Genomic DNA, 24,051 nt, shown 5'->3' with positions numbered 1-24,051 from the left:
ATATTAAAGAGATATCAAGATTAAAACACTTAACAAAAGAATATTATAATAAAATCTTTAAAATGGATTCCTCACCTACCAAAAATGGTACACCTACCAAAAATGTCATGAATTTCTCACCTACCACACTATCAAAAATATCTTAGTATATCATGAATTTATCATCTACCAGTAAAATGAATTCCGCACCGAAAAATAGTATCAAATCTATGATGAAAAGAAATATAAGAAGAAACATACTAGTAGAAAGTTAAAAAAAATAAGAAGAAAATTAAACAAATTATATCCGGAATATAAACAACTCAATATCACAAAAACTGATAACGACAAATTAGATCAATTAATAGATAATATATCTAAAATAGAATATAAATATATTCAATATCTAAAAATCTATCTGTATATAATAGGAGAAGAAAAAAGTGTCACATGTCAGTACCACAAAAATTCAGCAATTTTAAATTGTTTTTAAAATTTGTATTCAAAATTAACAAAAAAAAAGAAGTAACCAACTAAATTTTTATTAAAAAAACTGATTATTAAAAAAAAAAAGTTAAAAATTCTGGATATTTGTAGGTGAAATGAGTGGTTTTTTTATTTTTTAATGGGGTAGTTTCTTTTTTTATTTTTTTATAAATTTATTTTAAATTAATAATCAAAAAATAAAAACTTAAAAACTGATTATCAAAAAAAATTATAAAAATAAGTTAAAATTGTGGATCTGATTACGTTAAATGGGGGGTTTTTTCTTTTTCATTTTTTAAAATATATTAAATTATATTCATAGAACACACCTTAGTTAATAATATAAAGAAAAAACTTCCAATCCAAAAAAATTAAAATGAAAAGAACTCACATCCATTAAATAATCAATTTAAAATTTGAATTTCAAATATTAACTAATCTTATCCCTTTAAAAACGCCTAAACTTCCTAACCGACATCTTTAAAAAAAAATACTACTTAAACTACATCATCCACACCTTTTTAAACCAATTCATCAAAAATGTGTAAAACAAAAATCACATTCAAACAAAAATCCAAAGCCTTATTGTTTGTTGGGAGCCGGACGATCATGCCAATTTCTGCATTTCAGGCCATTATGATGAAACTTTAGTTCAACCTAATCTTCAAAGATCAACTTCCATTTTACTTATTGCCAAGCCAAGAGTGTAAGATTGACAATATTGACCAGTTTTTAAAGTATTTATTTCTTTTTTGTTTTTTTTTTTATCAAGAAAATATGTTGTATATGGAGATCTTAGATATATTTTATCTGAATCAAAAATTGAACCAAATTGATTAAATTAATTCATTTTAAGCATAATTTATGGCTTATGAACTTTCTTTCGTATTTTTCCTCATTTCATTAAAGATGATTTATAAAGGAGGAAAAATCAGTCATTTATTTTTTTATTGAATGTCTGATTTATGTCATTAACATTGCAATTTGCAATAAAATAATTCATTTAAGCAAAATTTATGGCTTATGAATTATCGTTGATAATCGGGAGATAGAAATTGAATCATTATTATATTTTATTTTATTTTTATTTTTATATTTTATGAATATTAAAATGAATCCACAATAAGGGATTTATAGGTAAGTTCTTTTTTTATCTGAGATTTATCATAAAATTGAATCATTATTATATTGAATTAAAATATTAATTTAAAATATGAAATATTTAAAACTGAATATATCTATTTAAAAGATAAAAAAATACTTTTTAATTTTAAACAAAAAAAAAGGAAGAAGAATATAAAATCAGAAAAGGAATAATAAAATATTAACTAACTAATTATAAATATGTGGCTATAATAAATACTCCACTCATGATGAAGTCTTTTAAAACAAAATTTATATCTAATAAATAAAACTATTTAAAAAAACCGACATTGATTAAACAAATATTTAATGGTAATTTATATTTATGACAATGAAAGTGATATGTTCCATTTCACTTTCATGCACCTAATATGATATTTGGTTGTATCAATGATTATATAAATCTCTCCATTTGTAAGGCCCTATAACAAATGGATAGTTTTTGCTCAATATTGTGTGAATATCACAGTTAATGACATAAAGAATTATAACAAAGGAAGATCTCTTATTGTCATACATACTTGCCACTACACATAATTTTCCAAAGATTTCAACAAATTACAATACGCATGATTTGACTAATAAACTTTACCGTAAACAACACATAAATATTTTTAATTTTTAAAATAGTAAAAATATTTTGAATTTTAAATATTTTAAAGGTAACATTAAAAATAATTAATATTTTATAGATAATATTTTTTTTAAAATAGAGAAAGATAAGTGCTCTTTTTTCATCTGAGATTTACCATAAATATTTGAAAATATTGAATTCAAAATATCAATTTAAATTTCTGAAATTAAAAATAAAAATATTTAAAATTGGAAGATATTTTTGAAGGATAAGACTACTTTTTAATTCTATAAATGAAGAAGAAGATAAATTAGAAAAGGAAAAATAAAATATTATATGTGGCTAAAATAACTAATGGAGTCTTTTAACACATAATTTATATTTAATTAACAAAATAAATTTTAAATATGAAACTACAAACTAAAAATATTTTAGAAGATAACTAACTATATTTAAATGCATAGCTAAATCAATTACTCCACATACACACGATGGAGTCTTTTTTAAAAATATTAAAATCTAAGTATTTTAAATCTAAAAATCTTTTAAAAGGAAAAGGATATTTTTAAATTTTAAACAAAGAAAAGGAAGAAGATAAAATCAAAAGAGGAACAAAAATAATAATTAACTAACTATGTTTAAATATGTGGCTAAAATAACTGCTCTCATATACGATGGATTCTTCTACAATTCATATTTATCTTTTTCATTTTACAATATTTGTAGGCCTAAAATTTAGGAATGTAAATTTGTTTATTTTTAAAAAAAATCGTGTTTGGCCTTATTTTTTCTATTTATGTTATATATAAATAAAAATAGTTGTGTTTTTAATTTTTGTAATGTATGATTTATGACTATTTTTAATATCAAAGTAAGATATGTTACTCCTCCATTAGTGAAGGAGATTCATTGTAAAATAGTTGGATTATGTAGATAAAAACATGATGAATGTTTTTTTTGGTTATGGGGTGATGAAATTTATTAGTTTTCTTTAGTTATGTATTTCAGTTTTAATTGGTGATTCTTTTGATTGAAAATTCATATATGAAAGAACAAAAACTTATGAATATTTTTTTTGATATGTAATTTTTATTTAAAGTATGTTAAAAATTCCATGCTTTTATACTTGATGTATGAAAATATGTCAATTGTTAGAATATTTGTTAGACAATAAAATTAATAAATTTGAAAATATAACTGATAATGTAACTACAAATTATATTTAATTGTAAATTGTGAAAAATACATATGCAATAACTTTTTTTCCTCACTGATTTGCCTCTCTTTTTAATGATTTTTTCTTTCAATAACAACTACATCTTATAGGATTAACCTTTTTATATAACTTTTCTATTCAAAGTGTTTTATGAAATTGATTTGAAAATGTAAACATTATTTAGTAATAAAATATTACTATATTTAGATGATTTTTAGAAAATATCATGTAATCAATATATGAGTTTCACAAAAATAGAAAGATAAAATTTAAAAATTTGAATATCGTGCCTACAATTTGATATTTAATCATTTCATGTGAAAGTTAGATTTTAAAACTTACTAACAAGGATATAATATTATTTCAATTAACCATAATTAAAAATAATAGATCAAACAAGTAAAAACACATAAAGTAATTGTTTTTTTAATCAAATTAAAATAAACAAAAAAATTAATATTATATTTATTAAAATTTCAACAAAACATAATTAAAAACAAAAAATGTAGCTAATTATAACTATAAACATAATATTTTAATTTTAATAATATAAGTATTAAATTGTGTATTAATAATGCACTACAAAGTACATAGTAAATTTTATCACTTATTTTTAATTTAAATATCCGCGCAACGTGCGGGCACGTATACTAGTACAATGAATAACAAGAATAACGAATATAAACAAAAACTTACTGAAATAATTATAGCAAAAAGACAAGAATTAAGACATAGGCAAAATAGACTTAATAGTAATATATTTGCAAAAATTTGTAAAAACTCTATAATAGCACAGAGAAAAACTATTTTATATCTACAAATACAAATAGAAAGTTTAGAATATAAACTTCAACACAATCTATAAATGAATAAGGAAGAATATGCCACAGACGAAACAATATATGAAAACTATGACGGATTAAAAATAAAGATAATATTTTCTAATCTAGGAAGAAGATACAAGAAAATAGGTGACAATATAAGTTTAATGTTAGAAAAAGAAACGGTAAAACTAGAAGATAGTTTAACGGCTATGATAAGAATAACAAAAGAAAATGAGGAAATAGATAGAAAAATGGAAATTGAAAAAATAAAACAACAAGCAAAAAAGGAAGTACAACAATTAGAAGAAGTAAAAAATACTAAAATAATAGAACTAGAAAAAGAGCTGGTAATATTAAAAGAAATGTATGAAATTAAACAAAACGAAAAAGAACAAAAAACAAAATTAGCAAATGAGATAAATAAATTTAAAGAAAAATTGCAATTAGAAGAAGAACTAGAAGAAAAAGAAGAAAATAACCAAGATAAACTACCTGAAATAAGAATTGATGAAATAAATAACGATGATCTAGATGAACAACATTCGGAAACAAGCGAAACATATACGAAACTTTTAGCAAACATAGATAGTACAAAGAAGTTAGAAGTAAATACAGGAGACGTAGACATGGATAAAAAACCTAGCACATCAGGAATAAAAAACTCAAAAAATTTAAAATATTATAATGCAAACTATGAACAATATGATAAAGAAAAAACTATAAGGGATAAAAGATTAAATAAAAAATGGACACCTAACCCAATAACTGAACAACATGATTTTTTAGATTTAGACTGTGTAGCAGATATAAATAAAACAATTCAATTATGGATGAGATATATATCAAAACAATTAATAGATAACAAAATAGGAATGACAGAAACACCAGGATATATAGAAAGAACACTTATAGGAACAGTAAAATTATGGCTACAAAATTTATCAGATGAAAGTTTAAAAACTCTAAGAAGTAATAAAATATCTAATGGTGAATTAGCTACTACAACTATGAAAATATTATATAAGTACGAAGTAGCTATAAGAAATGAATTTAGTAGTATGGCAACATAAGTAGAAGAACAAAATAAAGAAAAAATCATAAATCGGAATCTAATGACAAAGTTAGCAATATGTAATATGTGTTATATAGATGAATATACATGTGCATTTAGAGAATATTATTATAAAGGAACATATAGCACAGAAGAAAGTAAGGAAATAAGAAAACTATATTTTACAAAATTATCAGAACCTTTTAATTCAAAAGTAATAAAAGTTGGAATGAATCAGGATTAACATATACCTTAGGAGCTAGAATAAAATTCTTACAACGATGGTTTATAGAACTATGTGAAAAACATAAAGAAGAAATAAAAATGAAAAAAATACTAGTAAAAAACTTAGCATGTTGCAAAAATAAAACGGCACCCCAATTTGGTTGTACGGACAAATACTATAAAAAGATATATAACAAATAATATACATCAAAATATAAATATAAAAAACCAAGAAGAAGATATTATGTAAAAAACTACAAAACCAAAAGACCATATAGACCAAAAAGAAAACTAACCGAATATACTTGTTATAATTGTGGAAAATTAGGACATATAGCTAGATATTGTAAATTACCTAAAGATCCAAAGAAAAAACAAATATCAGAAATAATAATAGACAATGAAAAATATACACAAATAGAATACGTAGATTATGAATTAGAAAGTAAAGATAGCATATATGAATTATTAGAAAACGAAACAGATGAAATGGAAAACAATTCAGTAATAGAATCAGATAATGAACACTATATAAATGACTGAAACAAATATACAAATAATAACGAAAGAAAAATAACAAGATGAAGAATCGGCAGAACAAAAAATAATATTTGATAGTAATATATTTGAACAAATAAAAGGAAAAGAATTAGACCTAAGCGTAAAAAAAAAAATTCGAAATACCAGCAATGAGAAATTGGTTTAAACGACAAAAAGAAGAATATTATGTAGTAAGTCAAAGGGAACATATCATAGATTGCAAATACACCAAAAGAAAGGCTAAAATACCAATAATAAACAAATGAATAATAAATAAAGAAATACAAGATATTAAGGCTAAAAATCCAATTAAATATGTACATTCAGGAGGAACAAAAATACTAATAAAAGCATGTTTTAGAGAAGGAATAGATACACCCATAGAAATATACTTAGCGGATGATAGAATTATACAACCCATAGAAAAAAGTATAATAAGTGCAGTAAAAGGTAACCTCATATACCAAAAATTTAAATTCATAATAAGTGCTAACTACTCAGTAGCAATAAATGACAGGAATATAGATAAATCACTAGTATTATATTGGAAAATGTCAGGGATAGAACTAGCCCAGGATGTAAAATATTTACAGCTAGATGTAAAAACTTATATGTTTTAACAACAAAAAATAAAATAACAACAAAACATAAAATAAAAAAAATAAAAATAGAAGATCCTTTTGAAAGGATAGTTACAGTCATAGATAATAATGATTATAGTTATAATGAGATTGATAGAAGAAGATTTAGAAATAGTAAAAGAAAGGCTAAGTACATCAAAAAGAATAAACTATGAAATACCCAAATATAATAAAAAATGAGTACCTCAAGAAGAATAGATAAAACTCCACAAAAATCAATAGAAGAAGAAATAGAACCATATCATTACTACATAACAGGAGTAATGGAACAACGAAAATATCTAATATTAATAAATACAGGACAAGAAGAAAGCTATATTACAAGAGAACTAGTAACAAAAGATGAGATAATTACTACTGAACAATCATGCCCTGAACTACCAAAGGCATTAATATATACCGAAGAAACTACAGAAAAGGAAATAATCATTGGAGGAGTACCAATAGTAATAAAGTTTAAAATATATCAAGGAGATAAAAATATCACTTTAGAAATAAGATGGTTAGAACAAGTAAAATCATATAATTTAGAGGACAAACAGTTAACAATAAATTATAATAATAAGAAGATAATAATAAAAAGAACTTTCTTATGATAAAAACATGAAAATATATATACTTGCAAAGATAATAATATAAGGATATTACAACAGATATTATACACCATTAATAGACACAAGAGCATAAGCTAATATATGTAAATACAATTGCTTACCAGAAGATAAATGGGAAAAATTAAAAAAAACCGATAGTAGTAACAGGATTTAATAATGAAGGATGCATGATCATATATTAGACAAAAAATATAAAAATACAAATATGGGATAAGATATTAACTATAGAAGAAATATATAACTTTGAATTGACCACAAAAGATATGCTATTAGGAATACCATTTTTAGAAAAAATATACCCACATATAATAACAAAAACACACTGGTGGTTCACAACATCATGTGAACAAAAAATAGGAGCAAAAAGAGTAAATAACAAAAAATGAAAAACAACAGAATGGATAAAAGGAAGTGAAAAAATTACACAAAAATTAGAAAATATAAAAGTAGAAGACCCTAAAATAGAATTAATTATATTCTCTATAGATAAAGTAAAAATAATCCAAGATAAGTTAGAATTATTATCTAGTGAAGATCCTTTACAAGGATGGGAAAAACATAAAACAAAAGTAAAAATTGAGCTAATTGATAATAATAGTATAATAACCCAAAAACTATTAAAATATAATTTTAATGATTTAATAGAATTTAAGATACATATAAGTGAATTACTAGAAAATGGGTATATACAAGAAAGCAATAGCAAGCATACAAGCCCAACATTTATAGTAAATAAACATAGTGAGCAGAAAAGAGGAAAAAGTAGAATGGTTATTGATTATAGAAATTTAAATGCAAAAACTAAAACATATAATTACCCAATACCAAATAAAATATTAAAGATAAGACAAATACAAGGATATAATTACTTTAGTAAATTTGACTGCAAATCAGGATTTTACCACTTAAAGTTAGAAGAGGAATCTAAAAAACTTACAACATTTACAGTACCACAAGGATTTTATGAATGGAATGTATTACCATTTGGATACAAAAATGCCCCAGGTAGATATCAACACTTTATGGATAACTACTTTAAACAACTAGAAAATTGTGTAGTATATATTGATGATATATTACTATATTCTAAAACCCAAGATGAACACATAAGATTATTAGAAAAATTGATATATATTATAGAATATTCAGGCATAAGCCTAAGTAAAAAGAAAGCAGACATAATGAAAAATCAAATAGAATTCCTAGAAATACAAATAGATAAAAATGGAATAAAAATGCAAACACATATAGTACAAAAAATAATTAAGTCAAATGAACAGCTAGATACAAAAAAGAAATTACAATCATTCTTAGGACTAGTAAATCAAGTAAGAGAATACATATCAAAATTAGCAGAAAATTTAAAACCATTACAACAAAAATTAAAGAAAGATGTAGAATACCAGTTTGATAAAAAAGACCAAACACAAATACAAAAAGTAAAATTGTTATGTAAAAACCTACCTAAACTATATTTTCCGGATGAAAACAAAAAGTTTACTTATATAGTAGAATCAGATGCCAGTGAAACAAGTTATGAAGGAGTCTTAAAATACAAGTATGATAAAGAAAAAAATAGAACATCATTGTAGATATTATTCAGGAACATTTACTAATGCAAAAATAAGATGGGAAATAAATAGGAAAGAATTATACTCAGTGTATAAATATTTACTATAATTTGAACCATATATTGTATATAATAAATTTATTATAAGGACAGATAACACACAAGTAAAATGGTGACTAACAAGAAAAATACAGGATTCAGTAACTACAAAAGAAATGAGAAGATTGGTATTAAATATGTTAAATTTTACATTTACTATTGAAGTGATAAAAACTGATAAGAATGTTATTGCAGATTACTTATCAAGACAAAACTACTCAAACTGAGAAAGAAAATGCAATTGAAGATATACTCAAAGCCATTACTACACTTTGTATAAAAGTGGACGATATGGAAAATGAGATACAAAAGCTAAAGACTAATGAAGATAATCTGAAGTCTAAAGCTAATACAGGTCAGCAACATGATTGTAAAAATGCGGAGCTAAAAGGTAACGCTGGAAAACACCTTAAAACCCATAATATTTGTTTAAATACAGCTGCAGGTACAAGTAAACAAGTTAGTGAAAAACAGCATAAGAATACAAACTTAAACCAGCTATTTGAAAATCCATTTACTCTAAAAATGCCAAAAAACATATTGACTATGGAACCAAAAACCTCTACCTATGCAGATAGCCTACAAAATGAGAAAAAATTATATAACCATGTCACGAGAACATATATTGAAAATATATACAAAATCCAAACCTATTCAAACCGTAATCCTAGATCCACTACAACCAAAGAACCAAGTCAAGACTACCTAACCCAATAATTACAAGGTTATAACAAGCTAATCGCACAGCCAAAAACTAATGCCAATTTAGTAAGGACATGTTACAATTATGGACTATTAAATACCGTATACACATACGACGGAGAAGAAATAAGTGGAATACCAAACTACACAAGGCATTCATTACATATAAAAGAGTTACCAAGGGAAATCTATTCTATGTAAAGTTTTATACAGCACCAACATAGATATTATACGAAGAGATAAAACCTCCGATTCAAGTTATTATGATCGGACTAACCAAAGACATGATTATACCTGAAGATATTGGACAACAAGAAGAAATATGAAAAATAGAGATACCAAGTTTTTATGCCAATAAAAGAATAATTGCTATATCAACTATTATACAAGAGTTAGCAAACAATTATTTAAACGGAAATGCTATATGGAGTTACTACTCCAGAGACCAACTAATGATATATTCAAATTCAAGAGAACTAAGGAAAGCAGATATGGATGAAGTCCAGAAATAGATTTTATCATTCTTAAAACCAGAAGAAAGACCTACGACAAGAGCACTCAAATCAGGATTTATTTCGTCAGAACTATTAACCAGATACTGCAAGCTAATTGGACATAAATATCCTGACCATATATGTTCAAAATGCAATGGAGAAGATAATGTAATCCCGGATGTCCAGCTGGAATGATAAAATAAAAGAAGATAGAGACGGAAAAGAGATAAGATAAAGAGAAAAGACAAAGAAGATAAAGACAAAGGACAAAGAGATAAAAAGAAGACATAAAAACATGTTTGGCCAACAAAGACAAAAGTAGATGTAAATTATTATGTAAAAGTCTTAAAGTGTACAGTACTAGTCACATTATTGTAAATTATTAGGTACAAGTTAGTAGAGTAAATTAGTCAACAAGTGTAGGGTAGTATGCATGTGCATTATTAAAGTAGTATGGACAAGTGTAAAGTGTGATAGGTGGTGTGCATTGTTAATAGGAAAAGTGTAAAAGTAGTAGGTGGTGTGCATTGTAATAGGACAAGTGTAAAAGTAGTAGGTGGTAGTGCATTATTATGCAGCAAGTAGTATAGTACGTGCATTATTTTGCACTACTGTAATTCCTTTCTATATAAAGGAAGATATATGTAACATAATAAGGAAGACGGAAATAAACGAAACTTTCTTAAAAAACACTCTCTCAAATATTTAAAAAACTTAATAGATGATGGAATAACCTTCATATATCATGGATAAGCAAGAGGCAAAGGTATATTGTTCAAAAAATATGCAGAACTAATTTCATATATATCACACCCCTTTTTTTTTCCTCAATATTTAATTTATGTATGTTTTGAATGAAAAAGAGTTTCTCCAATTAAAGTGACATTTTTGAAAAGGGATTATTTTATTATTCAGATTCGCCACTTGGAATTGAGTTTTGGTGTTCCAAGTCACCTTATTATTTAAACCCCTAATCAAAAGGAAATTTGACTCTTTATTTTTATTGGTCTACGAGAACAAAGATCGGGTAAGGAATTCTGTTGACCAAGGGGAAGGTATTAGGCACCCCTCGAGTCCCGTGGTTCTAGCACGGTCGCTTCATTGACTATATATGAATTAAATTAATTGTCGGATATTGTATTATTAACTTAATAATAAAAGTTATTTACCTCATTATTTGGTTTATTTTAAACCTATTTATATTATATTAATATATTTTCGTTAATTAAAAAGAATGTATATCACATAAATTTATTCAAACATAATAAAGTAAAGTTAATAGATGGATATTTACAAATCTTGATTTGTCTTGTAATTTCTTTTCTTCTCCTTTTTTTTTCTTCATGTATTTGTATTTTTTATTTATGGATAGAAAATATGTAGGTATCTAATTACTAGAAATTAGAATTTGTATAGGATTGTATTTTTAGTTAGATTTAGAATAGAAATAAAATTTTATGTGATTTGCAATTAGTTTTAGCAAGAAATTCTAAATAGATTAGGACTTATTTTTAGGAAGATTTTTCTTTTTTAATTTTTAATTTTTTTTTTCTTTTTTTTTTTTTGTTTTCTTTTGCACGTTTTTCCTTACTTTTCTTCATTAATTTATATTTTTATTATTATTATTTTTTCATTCTGTCTCTTCTTATTTTTTTTTAATTTTTTTTTCACGTTTTTTTTTTGTTTGACATTCTGTTTCTTCTTTTTTTTTTGTTTCTTTACTTCTTATTTTCTCTTCTTTCTTTATCATTTTTTTTTTATTATTCTTTTATATTCACGTTTGTTTTTTTTTTTATGCTTTCTCGCCTTTTTTATTTATTTATTTAATTTAGTTTTCCTAATTATTCATTATTTTTTTACCATAAATCTCTAAATAATATTCATATATCCTCTTAATTATAATTCGAATTAAAACGATAATCATCTTAACACTTATTATAAAGACAAATTATTTTTTATCAAAAATAATATATTAAAAAAAAAGCAGACTAAAACACATTCCTCATAGGTTTTCTAAAGCACTAATTTATATCCTAATCTAACAAGTCTACAAATAATTTCAACAAAAAATAAAATAAAAATTCTTAAGTGAAAACTAAGGTCCAAGAAACATTAGCTATTCAAAATTAAATATCACGAAACCAATTTCAATATTAATTACATCTAAAGAGCATAAAATAATAATTAAAAAAAATGTATGATACATCTTTTATTTTTATTTTTATATTATTCTAAAGCAAGAAACGTAAACGGTTACATTTTTCTAAGCATTTTCATCACAAACAATGGTAGATAATAATAACATGCGACTCAGAAAACTTCATATTATTGGAATCAAATTTCGTACGAGCATTCCAACTACATTATGCGAGAATTTAGAGTTACCTCGCTGCGAAAATTAATACCACAAAAAAAACAACTGCTACGATCTACTGATTTCCAAAGTTAATAGCTAATATTAACTTTAAAGAGCCACGAATCCGAAACCTTGAGCGAAACCTTGAACGCTGACTTAATTTTCAAAATAAGACTCACTTTTTGTTATCTTTTTTTTTTTCTCTCTCTGTTTCTGTGTGTATGTGTATTCTTTTTTCTTTACTGAGCATATGTTTTTATAATAGTTTGGGGTGTGAGTCTGGTGCTAATTAAAATGAACGTGATGGAGTGGGGTTAAGATTTAATTTAAAATTTAGTTGAGAATTTTAGGATTGAGATAAAGGAAGAAAAATATTAACAAACAAATAATAAAAAAAATAAAAATAAAGAAAGAACGAACAGAAAAAGAAAGAAAAGAAAAAAAAAACATGTAAAAAAATAAAATAAAAAGAGAAAAGATCGTGCAAGAGGGGAAGAAAAGAAAAAGAAAAAATAAAAAAAAAACTAAATGGGAGGAGGATTTTTAGTAAATAAGTTAAGGAAGTTGGGGGTAATTAGGATAAAGGTAAGGTAATTTGAAATTTTTAGGACTCTTCTTTTTATCTTTTATTATTTTTTTTTTTCTACTTTTCCATGATATATACGACTATTATTATTTTTTAGACTAGATAAAATTTGAAAGATTAAAAAAAATACGTTAAATTCAAAAGCTTTCTTTATTAAACTTTAAACATAAAGTGAGCTTATAATTTGTTGTGATTTTCAGTTTATTTTAAATATAACCCTACTGAAATAATAATATTTAAGTATTAAAATTGGGTGTAAAATTTTTATGTTTTGGTAAAAAATTAGGTGTTCACAGTATGCCCCTCTTTGCTTGGAAACATGAAGAGTTTTCATGCAAAGACGTGAACACTGTGACTAATTTTTTGACCGAGACATTTATCCAAAAATGTGAAAATAAGTAAAAAAGGAGAGGTTTGACTGCGCCCTAACTTTGGACAAACTATCTATCCTGAGTTAATAATCAGGTGTAGTTCATATATAGGAAGGGACGGGAGAATAATTTTAGGTAGTTGAGTGAGGTTTTGTCGAGGTTCCGGTTCGTAGCTCCAGCTGTTACATTAAAAGGAAAATACAATAGGAGAGAAGGGAAAGATAAAAGATCATATCTACTCCACTAGTACTGAGTCTTCATTTTGAATCTTCGGTTATCGCTTCACCCTCTTTGGGTAGGTACATCGATTCCGAACTTTCATCTTGATATTTGAATTTATGATCTGAAACTTATGATTTGACTTGAGTCGTTGACACTCTTCCGCATGATATTCTTGAATGCTTGTTTTCTCGAGAAGATGGTTCATGATATGTTGAGCCGTTACATGGGTTGAAAACGACTCTAAATGTCGTTGACATCTGACATTCTTCGTTTCTCTAATCAAAACGAGGATTTTATTCTTGAACTTCAAATTGGTATACTAGGTAGAAACCTGCACGCCATAAAACAAGACAAACAAACGAAACAAAATTTTTGCCCCAGTATGCACTAGGAAAATTTTGTGAGTTATTGATGAAAGCTATAAAAGTTTATACTACGCATAATAATAATATACTTTTTAAAAATAAAGGGAGATTTGTGCCCAATATAACCAAGGTTATTACGCCCTGTGAAGTCATAAAAAATAAGATAGGAGTTATTGTGTCCTACACGCAACCAAAGATTATTGTGCCCTGTGAAGACATGAAAAATAAAAAATAAAATAGGAGTTATTGTGCCCTATATGCAACCAGGGGTTATTGTGCTCTGTGAAGACATGAAAAAAAATAAAATAAAATAAAATAAAATAAAATAGGGGTTATTGTGCCCTATATGCAACCAGGGGTTATTGTGCCCTGTGAAGACATGAAAAAATAAAATAGGGATTATTGTGCCCTATATGCAACCAGGGGTTATTGTGCCCTGTGAAGACATGAAAAATAAAATAGGGGCTATTATGCCCTATATGCAACCAGGGGTTATTGTGCCCTGTGAAGACATGAAAAATAAAATAGGGGTTATTGTTCCCTATATGAAACCAGGGGTTATTGTGCCCTGTGAAGACATGAAAAATAAAAATAGGGGTTATGTACCCTATATGCAACCAGGGGTTATTGGTGCCCTGTGAAGACATGAAAAATAAAATAAAATAGGGGTTATTGTGCCCTATATGCAACCAGGGATTATTGTACCCTGTGAAGACATAAAAAATAAAATAAGGATTATTGTGCCCTATATGCAACCAGGGATTATTGTACCCTGTGGAGACATAAAAATAAATAAAATAGGGATTATTGTGCCCTATATGCAACCAGGGGTTATTGTGCCCTGTGAAGACATGAAAAATAAAAATAGGGATTATTGTGCCCTATATGCAACCAGAGATTATTGTACCCTGCGAAGACATGAAAAATAACGTAGGGGTTATTGTGCCCTATATGCAACCAGGGATTATCGTGCCCTGTGAAGACATGAAAAATAAATAGGGGTTATATATATATATATGTGTTTTTTTTTTTTTTTACTTGATCATTTATTTTATTTTATTTTTATTTTTGTACATTTTCCAAACATAAAAGAAACAAACAAAATAAAAATAAAATGCCCTAGATTTTATTAAGAAAAATAATCTTTTTATTTTATTTTATTGTTATCATTATTATTGTGGTGCATATTATAGGAGAGACAGGGATTCAAAAACTTACCTGGTGGCGTTTGACTCTCGCGAAATACTTGCACGATTTTTTCTTTGTACCTATTTAAAACAAAGAATATTTTGTTAGTTTTTTAAAACGGTGGTTGGTTTGTGACTTCGAATATCTTGTGGAGTTTGACTTTGAATCTGTGTTGGTTGAAAGAATCATCATATTGACGATCGCGCGAATAGCTTGAAGATGCTTTATAGACGGTCCTTATCTTCTCTTGAAACACTTCTTGTGAACATTTTGACCCATTTCTATCTTGTGCACGTTGTGGGGTTCATCCTTTCCAAAACAACTTTTTTGCTTTATCGATTTTCACACGGTATCGTTTTTTTGATTATTTTTTTTCGATCGGTTCACAGCCCTAGTCAATGTTGTGCATGCCCCCAACATTCAACTGGAAATACCGTAGTCAATTTCGCTACTTTAATTTGATTTTCTCACTTGACGCGAGTTTATGCTGAATGAGACTCAAAGAATACCGAACACAAGTACAAATGACACAAATGAAAGGGTTATGAAAGAAAAGTTATGTCTTTAGAAGAAGGAAATAAGTAAATGTTTAAAAGGAATGAAAAGGATCTTATCTGAAAGTACGTGACCACCTTAATGAATCATGACATGCATTTGGACTGAACGTTTGATCCTTCTAAGTTGTCTGAATCTCATGAAACAATGTTGTACCTTTAAGTCTATAGCCTGACTTCTATCTTGATTGTGTGTAAGGCTGGGCACCGGAATGGGTTGTACCGGTACCATTCCGGTCCATTCCGGTCCGGTAGTATTCGGGACGGGATGGGATACATTGGAACCGGTACACGGAACGGAACGGTACCATGATTTGGTACCGGTATACCGGTACCGGTTCATCCCGGTTCATCCCGGTTCATTCCGGTTCCGTTCCGGTCCGGTCCAGTACCGGTCCGGTCCCGGTAAATCATTTTTAATTAAAATAAAAAATAATATTTTTGTCATTATTTACTTTTATTAGCATTTCTTTTTTGTTTATTTAATTTTTTTAAAAATTACAAACTTAAGTTATTTAACTTACAAGTTATAAGTATAACTTAATAACTAATAAACTTCAAAAGATTCAAATCTTTAAAACTTATAACATAACTACATAAGCTCAAAAACTAAAAAAATAACTTTATTAAACTTAACTTACAAACTTATATACGTAAAATTTAAAAAAAATCTTTAAAATAAACTTAAGTAAAATTATTATAAATTTTAAAACTTAAATACTATAAACTAATATAACTTAGAAAAATAAAAAAAAACATTCGAATTTTCGTAATTCAAAATTACTCAAAAAAAATAATTATTTTTTGAAATAGCTATATGTGCCGTCCCGTTTATCCCGTTCCGTTCCGTTCCGGTCCATTTCGGTCCGTCCCGGTTCTATCCCGGTTCTATCCCGGTATATAGTGGGACGGGACGGAACTGAGCCTCCATCCCGGTAATTCCGGTCCGGTTCATCCCGGTACCGGTCAACAACCCGATCAAACCGTCCCGTTCCGATCCGGTACCGGTTCGTTCGGTCCGGTGGTCCATTCCGGTCCGGTGCCCAGCCTTAATTGTGTGCTCATGCCAAGACGGAATGTCATCATTTGATCAATGGTGCCCTTCATGGTTTTCCACCAATAAGACATTCTTATCTCTTTTTCTCAACTTACTATCGTCTTATGGTGCCCGTGAGGGTTTTCAACTCATAAGACTCTCTCATTTTTTATTTTTTATTTTTTATTTGTAACACACCCGTAGGTTACAATGTCATGTCTCAGCCCTTGGAGAATTGAAGAACATGATTATTGTTTTATTCAGTGATTAGACCGACCCCAATGAAGGGTTGCCTACGTATCCTCTTAGGAATCAGGTCGAACGTAGTTCAATAAAACTTTTTTTTTTTTTTCTCTTTTTTTTTTTTTTTTTTTGCACCAGAAAAGTGGTGTTTGAAATAAAGGAGGATACATTTTTATCCTCTTATCTTGAGAATGTTAATCATGAGAGTGTCATAACAAAGAGTGTTAGGCGTAGTATCTTTTGATCGAATCTGCGTTAACAATTGTGTCGATCGCCTTTCCCTCCATATTTGCCAGTTGCAAAGCTCCTTTTGATAGCACTTGTTTAATAACATAAGGGCCTTGCCAATTTGGGGCAAACTTCCCTTTGGCCTCGTCTTGATGGGGAAGGATGCGTTTCACAACAAGTTGACCGACTTCAAAATTACTTGGGCGTACCTTCTTGTTATAAGCTCGAGCCATCCTCTGCAGATATAATTGACCAAAGCAAATTGATGTCAACCGTTTTTCGTCTATCAGTGCTAATTGTTCTAACTTGATTTAACCCATTCCGTGTCCTCAATTTCTGCTTCGACAATGATTCAAAGAGAAGGGATTTCAACTTCTGCGGGTATGACAGCCTCAGTTCCGTAAACCAATAAGTAAGGAGTTGCAACCGACTGACGTACGAATAGTTGTGCGGTATCCTAAGAGAACAATGGTAGTTTTCATGCCACTGCCTAGATCCTTGCACCATTCTCCTAAGAATCTTCTTAATGTTTTTATTTGCCGCTTCAACAGCCCATTTGCTTTGGGTCGATAAGGGGTTGAATGACGATGAACAATTTTAAATTGCTTGCAAACTTCCTTCATCAGGTGGCTGTTAAGATTCGCTGCATTGTCTGTAATAATGATTTTTGGTATGTCGAAACGACATATGATGTTTGAATGAACAAAGTCCACCACTGCTTCTTGGTGACTGATTTGAATGTGACAGCTTCCACCCATTTGGTAAAGTAGTCGATAGCAACTAAAATAAACCGATGCCCATTAGATGCTTTCGGCTCAATGGCCCAATAACGTCCATTCCTAAGCCACAAAAGGCCACGGAGCAGACATAGGGTGCAACTCTAAAGGGGGTGAGTGAATCAAGTCGCTATGAATTTAGCACTGATGGCACCTGCGTACAAATCGGAAGCAATCTCGCTCCATGGTCATCCAATAGTACCCTGCCGGATAATTTTTTTTGCTAAAACATAACCGTTCATGTGAGGGCCACAAACCCCTGAATGCACCTCATTCATAATTGATTCTGCTTCTTGAATATTCACACATCGCAATAGATTCAAATCTGGAGTCCTTTTATATAAGATATCGCCACTCAAAGAAGAACCCATTGGCGAGTCGCCTGATAGTTCTTTTTTTTATCTCTATCAGCATGTATTGGATATTCTTTAGCTTTTAAAAACCGTTTAATGTCGTGATACCAGGGCTCACCGTCTGGCTCTACTTCAATTATATTGCAATAACCATGTTGATCCCTAACTTGGATTTCCAACGGGTCAATATAGGTATTACCCGGGTATGGAAGCATCGAGGCTAGGGTGGCCAAAGCATCAGCTAACTCATTGTGAAACCTGGGAATGTACCTGAATTCAATGGACTTGAATCTTTTGATGAGGTTTTCTAAACATTGTTTGTACGGCATGAGTTTAATGTCTCGAGTCTCCCATTCGCCTCGAGCTTGTCGAATGAGCAAATCGGAATCCCCTAAAACCACCAACTCCTGCACATCCAGATTTATTGCCATATTCAAACCCATGATGCAAGCTTCGTATTCTGTTGTGTTGTTGGTAGAAAAGAATCGAAGTCGTGCTGTGGCAGGATAATGACATTCGTTTGGTGAGATAAGAACTGCCCCAATTCCTACTCCATTTTTGTTGACAGCCCCATCAAAATATAATTTCCACACGTGACCATCATTAGGAATTTCTTCCTCAATAGAGTTGATTTCTTCATCAGGGAAGTATGTCCTTAGGGGCTCGTATTCGTCATCGACCGGATTCTCTGCTAAATGATCGGCCAACGCTTGTGCTTTCATGGCGGTGCGAGTGACATAAATAATATCAAATTCCGTAAGCAAAATCTGCCATTTTGCCAACCTACCTGTTGGCATGGATTTTTGAAAAATATATTTCAAAGGATCCATTCGAGATATAAGATAGGTCGTGTAGGACAAAAGATAGTGTTTCAATTTTTGGGCAACCCAAGTCAAAGCAAACAAGTCTTTTCTAACAGAGTGTACTTTGCCTCATAGCTTGTGAACTTTTTGCTCAAATAATAAATGGCTTGTTCCTTTTTTCCCGTAATGTCATGTTGTCCTAAAACGCAACCAAATGAATTATCCATCACTGAAGATATAAGATAAACGGCCTACAGGTTCTGGTGGGACCAATACCGGAGGGTTTGCTAAATATTCCTTAATTTTGTCAAAAGCCTCCTGACACTCACTTGTCCATTTGATAGCAGCGTCCTTTTTCAACAACTTGAATATCGGCTCACATGTGGCGGTGAGTTGAGCAATGAACCTGCTGATATAGTTTAACCTTCCCAGAAAACTCATGACTTCAGTTTTGGTTTTTGGAGGTGGCAATTCTCGAATGGACTTTATCTTAGAGGGGTCCAATTCAATGCCTCTTCGACTAACTATAAAACCCAAAAGTTTGCCAGATGGCACTCCAAATGCACATTTAGCTGGATTAAGCTTGAGGTTGTACTTTCTCAATCTTTCGAAGAATTTTCTTAGATCACGCACATGGTCGCTTGCGTTCTAGATTTAATGATGACATCATCGACATATACCTCAACTTCTTTATGCATCATGTCATGGAATATGGTAGTCATAGCTCTCATGTAGGTTGCTCCCATTCTTCAGACCGAATGGCATGACTCTATAACAATATGTACCCCATGGGGTGGTGAAAGCAGTTTTTTCTGCATCTTCTTCATCCATGAGAATTTGGTGATATCCGGCGTAACAGTCCACAAAAGATTGAATCTCGTGTTTGGCACAATTATCAACCAGGATGTGAATGTTGGGTAATGGAAAATTGTCCTTTGGACTTGCTTTGTTTAAATCTCTGTAATCAACACAAACTCTGATCTTTCCATCTTTCTTTGGCACTGGCACAACATTAGCCAACCAGGTAGTGTATTGGACAACTCTGATCACATTTGCAGTCAGTTGCTTCATGATTTCCTCTTTAATTTTATCGCTCATGTTGTCTTAAACTTTCTCTGCTTTTGCTGGACAGGTGGAAAATCAAGATGTATTGGATTTAAACATAATAATAATATGCGATTCAAAAAACTTCATATTATTGGAATCGAGTTTTCATACAAGTATTCTATTTAAATCATGCGAGAATTTAGAGTTACCTCGGTGCGAAAATTAATACCACAAAAACAACTGCTACGATCTACTGATTTCCAAAGTTAATAGCTAATATTAACTTTAAAGAGCCATGAATCCGAAACCTTGAGTGAAACCTTGAACGTTGACTTAATTTTCAAAATAAAACTCACTTTTTGTTATCTTTTTTTTTTCTCTGTGTTTTTGTGTATCTCTGTATATGTCTGTCTTTTTTCTTTACTGAGCGTGTGTTTTTATAATTGTTTTGGGTGTGAGTCTTGTGCTAATTAAAAGGAACGTGATGGAGTGGGAATATAATTTAATTTAAATTTTAGTTGAGAATTTTAGGGTTGAGATAAAGGAAGAAAAATAGTAATATGATATTTAACAAAAAAAATAAAAAAGAAAGAAAGAAAGAACGAAGAGAAAAGAAAGAAAGAAATAATAATAATAATAATAATAATAAAAACAAACGTGTAAAAGATCGTGCAAGAACAAAACAAACAAAAAATAGAATAAAAATAAAATAAACTAAATGGAAGGAGATTTTTTAGCAAATAAGTTAAGGAAGTTGAGGGTAATTAGGATAAAGGTAAGGTAATTTGAAATTTTTAGGACTCTTCTTTTTATCTTTTATTATTATTATTTTTTCTACTTTTCCATGATATATACGACTATTATTATTTTTTAGACTAAATAAAATTTGAAAGATTAAAACAAAATACGTTAAATTCAAAAGCTTTCTTTATTAAACTTTAAACATAAAGTGAGCTTATAATTTGTTGTAATTTTCAATTTATTTTAAAATATAACCCTACTGAAATAATAATATTTAAGTATTAAAATTGGGTGTAAAATTTTTATGTTTTGGTCAAAACTTAGGTGTTCACACTAAGGAATCATCTAAAAAGTATGATCCTTTTTCTGCCCATGATGGCTACATGGTTTATGGGGGCTTGAGTTAATATGAACTCGCGTCCCCATATCGGTGCTCAATACTACTCCCAAAATATACTTAGCTCATATGTTTTGAAAACAACTTCTTCCTGGTTTGAGATAATTGCTCAAACTTAGATTAAAAAGCTCTCTTGAAATCAATGTTCCCTTTTGGGTGTTCAAAACTCTTTTGGAAATCTCAGTTTCCTCCCATCTTAAATGTGGAAACATTTACTCTTGAAATACTTAGTTCTCATATATCATTTTAAAGAAAATGAACTTTGCTCTTACTCTTTACTCAACTTCAAAAATTAAGTCTTAAAACAAAGTTAAAAACATTTTGCAAAAGACTTCTTGAAAAGACTTTTGAAGAACTTCGTAGACTTGGCTCTTGACTTTCATTGACTTTGGATTTATGGATTCAAGGTTATGATTCATGTTTATGGATGATTTCTAGGTGTTTAGAAGTCATTTAGAGTAGTTAGGATCAATGGAAAGTGTTAATAAACTTTAAATGGACTTAAATGACAAAAGCTAGGTGAAAAACGCCGATTCAGACGCGTCCCTAGCGCGCCGTACCAGGCCCCAATTTACTGGGGCTCGTTTTGGGCGCACTGCAAGCGCGTCGCTCCAGCCTCCTGGCGCTATGGGGGCGCGACGGGCCTGGCCCTTCCTAGGTACGTCTGACGAGTTTTTCAACTTATTTTCTAATCCTAAATCGTTTTAAATCGATTCCTTTTCTCAATACTTTCTTAGATTCAGATACCCAACTTATGTACACTATAATCTAACTCGGAATAACTCCTAACAATAGCTAAAACGTATCAAGAAAACCCATCAATCCCATGTAAGTTCAAGAATGAAAACAATTCAAGAACATAACTCAAGAACATCAAATTCTAACTCTTTTAGAACGAAATCACTGAATTAAATATGCTTGGCACGTGGGTGAACTAACCCGACGCTATGTGATCTCACATACCTTGTAGCGATCACCCCCGACGAATTCCACAAGCCAAACTTCGACGATCTTGAATGTTCTTGCTTCTTCTGCTCCTTTCTACTTAGCACTAGCGTGAAAACCCAAATTGTCAAATTGAATAAAATCTGATTTAACCCATATTAAACTCCTAAAAATGGATTAAAATAATAGGGCAATGAAAAGACTAAAGTACCCCTTAAAATTCTGGATTGGACATTTCCTTAATCCAGTAGCCCAACTTCCAAAGGGAATAACTCACTCATCCGAACTTAGAATCACACAAACTTGGAAATGTTGGAAAGATCATTCCAAGAGCTTTCCATCCATATATGGAACTACACCTAACTCTTCCTGAGCTAGGAGTTATGGTCGTTTGAAGTTGACCAAAAACTCACTTTAACTTAAAATTTTGCAGATTTCCTTGTACTTTCCAAAAATGACTATTTCTAGATTTTAACTTCTTTCTAGTTCTTTCTAGTTGCAAGATGTTACAAATAAGATTATAATACCTTAACCCCATTCCTAGTGGTTGTCTTAACTTGAAACTCTTCTTAAGTTAGAGAATTGACTTTTGAATATTATTATTTACAAGTAAAATTACCCGCGCTTCGCGTGAGAATTTAATATCACCAAATTTATAAAATAATACGTAAAACCTATCATTCATTCAAACTAAAATACTATATTATCTTACATACAAGATTACGTAGTAACAAAGATTAGTAATGTAAAGGAAAATGAAAATGATTACATCTTATTATTTGCCCTTAATAACATAAGGATAAATTAATGACTATAAAAATACATACCAGGATCAATAACATAAGCAATGGTGCAGTGAGCTAGTCAACAGGAGCAAAGTACACAAATATTTAATCGTGAAGAAGAAGAAGATGAGGTTCAGAATTTTCGTTGTTTTAAAATGAGAGGAAATTCCTCTATTTATAGACAACAAGGGTAGTGTCAACAAATGTTTAGTGTGCCTTATCGAAAAAGTTAGAACTATTTGGAAAAGTTGCAACACTTCGGAAAGGCCCATAAAAGTCAAAACTTTTCATAAAAGTCACATCTGTTCATTAAAGTCGTAACTTTTCATAAAAGTCGCAACTCTTCATTAAAGTTGCAACATTTCATAAAAGTCACAACTTTCATAAGTGTCACAACTTTTCATGAAAGGGAAAGATTGTTTTGGAAATAAATAAATTAAAAGGAAATTCTGGTTTGTGGTGGCTCCACATAGGCGAGCCTAAGGTTCTCTTTTATATATATATGATATGATTACTGTAATAATAAAACAAGGTAGACTAAGTGTTAAGTCTTTTTATACTAACTAATTGTTTGTTGAAATTATCCCAACTTTATGATCTAATTATTAAGAATTCATCACCAACTTAATTAATATCCAATGACATTTAAAAAAATAATCTAAAATATTTAAGATTTGTAAAGAAATAAAGGAAGATCTCTAGAATGAGTATTCTAAAGAGAAAAGTATAGAAATGTTCTAGAAAAGGTAATTCTAGAATTAGGTTGTTAGAAGACCGTTCTAGAATATAATAGAAAACCCCTTAGATAGATTCTCCCATCACCACATGTAAATAGAGGTGGTTCATTTGTATTGTAACCAACCAGAAGTAAGAAAGCAAGTAAAAAAGTAAGTTAAT

The 24,051-nt window shown here is 29.2% G+C and overlaps 1 pseudogene; it reads right to left on the bottom strand.

Moving 5' to 3' along the window:
• Nucleotides 1-20,337, bottom strand: part of LOC125813092 (uncharacterized) — a 55,226-nt pseudogene extending 34,889 nt beyond the window's left edge.
• Nucleotides 20,338-24,051: the final 3,714 nt, after the last annotated feature.

The sequence above is a fragment of the Solanum verrucosum genome, unplaced genomic scaffold, assembly GCF_900185275.1.
Source record: "Solanum verrucosum unplaced genomic scaffold, falcon-dt-bn FXZP01000256.1, whole genome shotgun sequence".
Taxonomy (NCBI): Eukaryota; Viridiplantae; Streptophyta; class Magnoliopsida; order Solanales; family Solanaceae; genus Solanum; species Solanum verrucosum.
The sequence above is the reverse complement of the archived record's forward strand: the minus strand, read 5'-3'. Positions and strand labels throughout refer to the sequence as shown.